Raw genomic sequence first — 7075 nt, forward strand, 5'->3', positions numbered from 1 at the left:
GCCTGACCGTCTGCCGTGGGTGAGTGGACACAGCCAGATCCCCACTGCGCCCTGCCTGCCCGTCTGCCGTGGGTCAGTGGACATAGCCATATCCACACAGCACCCTCTGTGCCCGTCTCCCGTGGGTGTGTGGACACAGGCAGATCCACACTGGCCTTGCCTGCCCGTCTCCCCTGGGTGAGTGGACACAGCCAGATCCTCACTGGGCCCTGCCTGCCCGTCTCCCGTGGGTTAGTGGACACAGCCAGATCCGACCTGCGCCCTGCCTGCCCGTCTCCCGTGGGCGAGTGGACACAGCCAGATCCGCACTGCGCCCTGCCTGCCCGTCTCCCGTGGGCGAGTGGGCACAGCCAGATCCGCACTGCGCCCTGCCTGACCGCCTGCCGTGGGTGAGTGGACACAGCCAGATCCTCACTGGGCCCTGCCTGCCCGTCTCCCGTGGGTTAGTGGACACAGCCAGATCCGACCTGCGCCCTGCCTGACCGTCTCCCGTGGGCGAGTGGACACAGCCAGATCCGCACTGCGCCCTGCCTGCCCGTCTCCCATGGGCGCGTGGGCACAGCCAGATCCGCACTGCGCCCTGCCTGCCCGTCTGCCGTGGGTGAGTGGACACAGCCAGATCCGCACTGCGCCCTGCCTTACCGCCTGCCGTGGGTGAGTGGACACAGCCAGTTCCGTACTGCGCCCTGCCTGCCAGTGTGCCGTGGGTCAGTGGACATAGCCAGATCCACACAGCACCGTCTCTGCCCATCTCCCGTGGGTGAGTGGACACAGCCGGATCCGCACTGCGCGATGCCTGCCCGTCTCCCGTGGGTGAGTGTACACAGCCAGATCCGCACTGCGCCCTTTCTGACCGTCTGCCGTGGGTGAGTGGACACAGCCAGATCCGCACTGCGCCCTGCCTGCCCGTCTCCCGTGGGTGAGTGGACACAGCCAGATCCGCACTGCGCCCAGCGTGCCCGTCTCCCGTCAGTGAGTGGACACAGCCAGATCCGCACTGCGCCCTGCCTGCCCGTCTCCCGTGGGTGAGTGGACAAAGCCAGATCCGCACTGCGCCCTGCCTGCCCGTCTCCTGTGGGCGAGTGGACACAGCCAGATCCGCACTGCGCACTGCCTACCCGTCTGCCGTGGGCGAGTGGACACAGCCAGATCCGCACTGAGCCCTGCCTGACCGTCTGCCGTGGGTGAGTGGACACAGCCAGATCCGCACTGCGCCCTGCCTGCCCGTCTGCCGTGGGTGAGTGGACACAGCCAGATCCGCACTGCGCCCTGCCTGACCGTCTGCCGTGGGTGAGTGGACACAGCCAGATCCACACTGCGACCTGCCTGCCCATCTGCCGTGGGTGAGTGGACACAGCCAGATCCTCACTGCGCCCTGCCTGCCCGTCTGCCGTGGGTGAGTGGACACAGCCATATCCGCACTGCGCCCTGCCTGACCGTCTGCCGTGGGTGAGTGGACACAGCCAGATCCGCACTGCGCCCTGCCTGACCACCTGCCGTGGGTGAGTGGACACAGCCAGAACCGCACTGCGCCCTGCCTGACCGTCTGCCGTGGGTGAGTGGACACAGACAGATCCGTACTGCGCCCTGCCTGCCAGTCTGCCGTGGGTCAGTGGACATAGCCAGATCCACACAGCACCGTCTCTGCCCATCTCCCGTGGGTGAGTGGACACAGCCGGATCAGCACTGCGCGCTGCCTGCCCGTCTCCCGTGGGTGAGTGGACACAGCCAGATCCGCACTGCACCCTGCCTGACCGTCTGCCGTGGGTGAGTGGACACAGCCAGATCCGCACTGCGCCCTGCCTGCCCGACTGCCGTGGGTCAGTGGACATAGCCATATCCACACAGCACCCTCTCTGCCCGTCTCCGGTGGGTGAGTGGACACAGCCAGATCCGCACTGCGCCTTGCCTGCCCGTCTCCCGTCAGTGAGTGGACACAGCCAGATCCGCACTGCGCCCTGCCTGCCCGTCTCCCGTGGGTGAGTGGACACAGCCAGATCCGCACTGCGCACTGCCTGCCCGTCTCCCGTGGGCGAGTGGACACAGCCAGATCTGCACTGCGCCCTGCCTGCCCGTCTCCGTGGGTGAGTGGACACAGCCAGATCCGCACTGCGCCCTGCCTGCCCGTCTCCCGTGGGTGAGAGGACACAGCCAGATCCGCACTGCGCGTTGCCTGCCCGTCTCCCGTCAGTGAGTGGACACAGCCAGATCCGCACTGCGCCCTGCCTGCCCGTCTCCCGTGGGTGAGTGGACATAGCCATATCCGCACTGCGCCCTGCCTGACCGTCTGCCGTGGGTGAGTGGACACAGCCAGATCCGCACTGTGCCCTGCCTGACCACCTGCCGTTGGTGAGTGGACACAGCCAGATCCGCAATGCGCCCTGCCTGTCCGTCTCCCGTGGGCGAGTGGACACAGCCACATCCGCACTGCGCCCTGCCTGCCCTTCTGCCGTGGGTGAGTGGACACAGCCAGATCCGCACTGCCCCCTGCCTGACCGTCTGCCGTGGGTGAGTGGACACAGCCAGATCCACACTGCGCCCTGCCTGCCCGTTTCCAGTGGGCGAGTGGACACAGCCATATCCGCACTGCGCCATGCCTGACTGTCTTCCGTGGGTGAGTGGACACAGCCAGATCCGCACTGCGCCTTGCCTGCCCGTATCACGTGGGTAAGTGGACACAGCCAGATCCGCACTGCGCCCTGCCTGACCGTCTGCCGTGGGTGAGTGGACACAGCCAGATCCGCACTGCGCCCTGCCTGACCGTCTGCCGTGGGTGAGTGGACACAGCCAGATCCGCACTGCGCCCTGCCTGACCGTCTTCCGTGGGTGAGTGGACACAGCCAGATCCGCATTGCGCCCTGCCTGACCACATGCCGTGGGTGAGTGGACACAGCCAGAACCGCACTGCGCCCTGCCTGACCGTCTGCAGTGGGTGAGTGGACACAGACTGATCCGTACTGCGCCCTGCCTGCCAGTCTGCCGTGGGTCAGTGGACATAGCCATATCCACACAGCACCCTCTGTGCCCGTCTCCCGTGGGTGAGTGGACACAGCCAGATCCGCACTGTGCCCTGCTTGCCCGTCTCCAGTGGGCGAGTGGACACAGACGCATCCGCACTGCACCCTGCCTGCCCGTCTGCCGTGGGCGAGTGCACACAGCCAGATCCGCACTGCGCCCTGCCTGACCGTCTGCCGTGGGTGAGTGGACACAGCCAGATCCACACTGCGCCCTGCCTGCCCGTCTGCCGTGGGTGAGTGGACACAGCCAGATCCGCACTGCGCCCTGCGTGACCGTCTGCCGTGGGTGAGTGGACACAGCCAGATCCGCACTGCGCCCTGCCTGACCGCCTGCCGTGGGTGAGTGGACACAGCCAGATCCGCACTGCGCCCTGCCTGACCGCCTGCCGTGGGTGAGTGGACACAGCCAGATCCACACTGCGCCCTGCCTGACCGCCTGTCGTGGGTGAGTACACACAGCCAGATCCGTACTGCGCCCTGCCTGCCAGTCTGCCGTGGGTCAGTGGACATAGCCAGATCCACACAGCACTGTCTCTGCCCATCTCCCGTGGTTGAGTGGACACAGCCGGATCCGCACTGCGCGCTGCCTGCCCGTCTCCCGTGGGTGAGTGGACACAGCCAGATCCGCTCTGCGCCTTGCCTGCCCGTCTCCCGTGGGTGAGTGGACACAGCCAGATCCGCACTGCACCCTGCCTGACCGTCTGCCGTGGGTGAGTGGACACAGCCAGATACGCACTGCGCCCTGCCTGCCCGTCTCCCGTGGGTCAGTGGACATAGCCATATCCACACAGCACCCTCTGTGCCCGTCTCCCGTGGGTGTGTGGACACAGGCAGATCCACACTGGCCTTGCCTGCCCGTCTCCCCTGGGTGAGTGGACACAGCCAGATCCTCACTGGGCCCTGCCTGCCCGTCTCCCGTGGGTTAGTGGACACAGCCAGATCCGACCTGCGCCCTGCCTGCCCGTCTCCCGAGGGCGAGTGGACACAGCCAGATCCGCACTGCGCCCTGCCTGCCCGTCTCCCGTGGGCGAGTGGGCACAGCCAGATCCGCACTGCGCCCTGCCTGACCGCCTGCCGTGGGTGAGTGGACACAGCCAGATCCTCACTGGGCCCTGCCTGCCCGTCTCCGGTGGGTTAGTGGACACAGCCAGATCCGACCTGCGCCCTGCCTGCCCGTCTCCCGTGGGCGAGTGGACACAGCCAGATCCGCACTGCGCCCTGCCTGCCCGTCTCCCATGGGCGCGTGGGCACAGCCAGATCCGCACTGCGCCCTGCCTGCCCGTCTGCCGTGGGTGAGTGGACACAGCCAGATCCGCACTGCGCCCTGCCTTACCGCCTGCCGTGGGTGAGTGGACACAGCCAGTTCCGTACTGCGCCCTGCCTGCCAGTGTGCCGTGGGTCAGTGGACATAGCCAGATCCACACAGCACCGTCTCTGCCCATCTCCCGTGGGTGAGTGGACACAGCCGGATCCGCACTGCACGCTGCCTGCCCGTCTCCCGTGGGTGAGTGTACACAGCCAGATCCGCACTGCGCCCTTTCTGACCCTCTGCCGTGGGTGAGTGGACACAGCCAGATCCGCACTGCGCCCTGCCTGCCCGTCTCCCGTGGGTGAGTGGACACAGCCAGATCCGTACTGCGCCCAGCGTGCCCGTCTCCCGTCAGTGAGTGGACACAGCCAGATCCGCACTGCGCCCTGCCTGCCCGTCTCCCGTGGGTGAGTGGACACAGCCAGATCCGCACTGCGCCCTGCCTGCCCGTCTCCTGTGGGCGAGTGGACACAGCCAGATCCGCACTGCGCACTGCCTACCGGTCTGCCGTGGGCGAGTGGACACAGCCAGATCCGCACTGAGCCCTGCCTGACCGTCTGCCGTGGGTGAGTGGACACAGCCAGATCCGCACTGCGCCCTGCCTGCCCGTCTGCCGTGGGTGAGTGGACACAGCCAGATCCGCACTGCGCCCTGCCTGACCGTCTGCCGTTGGTGAGTGGACACAGCCAGATCCACACTGCGACCTGCCTGCCCGTCTGCCGTGGGTGAGTGGACACAGCCAGATCCGCACTTCGCCCTGCCTGCCCGTCTGCCGTGGGTGAGTGGACACAGCCATATCCGCACTGCGCCCTGCCTGCCCGTCTGCCGTGGGTGAGTGGACACAGCCATATCCGCACTGCGCCCTGCCTGACCGTCTGCCGTGGGTGAGTGGACACAGCCAGATCCGCACTGCGCCCTGCCTGACCACCTGCCGTGGGTGAGTGGACACAGCCAGAACCGCACTGCGCCCTGCCTGACCGTCTGCCGTGGGTGAGTGGACACAGACAGATCCGTACTGCGCCCTGCCTGCCAGTCTGCCGTGGGTCAGTGGACATAGCCAGATCCACACAGCACCGTCTCTGCCCATCTCCCGTGGGTGAGTGGACACAGCCGGATCAGCACTGCGCGCTGCCTGCCCGTCTCCCGTGGGTGAGTGGACACAGCCAGATCCGCACTGCACCCTGCCTGACCATCTGCCGTGGGTGAGTGGACACAGCCAGATCCGCACTGCGCCCTGCCTGCCCGTCTGCCGTGGGTCAGTGGACATAGCCATATCCACACAGCACCCTCTGTGCTCCTCTCCCGTGGGTGAGTGGACACAGGCAGATCCACACTGCGCCTTGCCTGCCCGTCTCCCCTGGGTGAGTGGACACAGCCAGATCGTCACTGGGCCCTGCCTGCCCGTCTCCCGTGGGTTAGTGGACACAGCCAGATCCGACCTGCGCCCTGCCTGCCCGTCTCCCGTGGGCGAGTGGACACAGCCAGATCCGCACTGCGCCCTGCCTGCCCGTCTCCCGTGGGCGAGTGGGCACAGCCAGATCCGCACTGCGCCCTGCCTGCCCGTCTGCCGTGGGTGAGTGGACACAGCCAGATCCGCACTGCGCACTGCCTGACCGCCTGCCGTGGGTGAGTGGACACAGCCAGATCCTCACTGGGCCCTGCCTGCCCGTCTCCCGTGGGTTAGTGGACACAGCCATATCCGACCTGCGCCCTCCTACCCGTCTCCAGTGGGCGAGTGGACACAGCCAGATCCGCACTGCGCCCTGCCTGCCCGTCTCCCGTGGGCGAGTGGGCACAGCCAGATCCGCACTGCGCCCTGCCTACCCGTCTGCCGTGGGTGAGTGGACACAGCCAGATCCGCACTGCGCCCTGCCTGACCGCCTGCCTTGGGTGAGTGGACACAGCCAGATACACACTGCGCCCTGCCTGACCGTCTGCCGTGGGTGAGTGGACACAGCCAGATCCGCACTGCGCCTTGCCTGCCCGTATCACGTGGGTAAGTGGACACAGCCAGATCTGCACTGCGCCCTGCCTGACCGTCTGCCGTGGGTGAGTGGACACAGCCAGATACACACTGCGCCCTGCCTGACCGTCTGCCGTGGGTGAGTGGACACAGCCAGATCCGCACTGCGCCCTGCCTGACCGTCTGCCGTGGGTGAGTGGACACAGCCAGATCCGCACTGCGCCCTGCCTGACCGCCTGCCGTGGGTGAGTGGACACAGCCAGAACCGCACTGCGCCCTGCCTGACCGCCTGCCGTGGGTGAGTGGACACAGCCAGATCCGTACTGCGCCCTGCCTGCCAGTCTGCCGTGGGTCAGTGGACATAGCCAGATCCACACAGCACCGTCTCTGCCCATCTCCCGTGGGTGAGTGGACACAGCCGGTTCCGCGCTGCGCGCTGCTTGCCCGTCTCCCGTGGGTGAGTGGACACAGCCAGATCTGCACTGCACCCTGCCTGACCGTCTGCCGTGGGTGAGTGGACACAGCCAGATCCGCACTGCACCCTGCCTGCCCGTCTCCCGTGGGTGAGTGGACACAGCCAGATCCACACTGGGCCTTGCCTGCCCGTCTCCCGTCAGTGAGTGGACACAGCCCGATCCGCACAGCGCCCTTCCTGCCCGTCTTCCGTGGGTTAGTGGACACAGCCAGATCCGCACTGCGCCCTGACTGCCCGTCTCCCGTGGGCGAGTGGACACAGCCAGATCCGCACTGCACCCTGCCTGCCCGTCTGCCGTGGGCGAGTGGACA

Source organism: Microcebus murinus, chromosome 14 (assembly GCF_040939455.1).
Source record: "Microcebus murinus isolate Inina chromosome 14, M.murinus_Inina_mat1.0, whole genome shotgun sequence".
Classification (NCBI taxonomy): Eukaryota; Metazoa; Chordata; class Mammalia; order Primates; family Cheirogaleidae; genus Microcebus; species Microcebus murinus.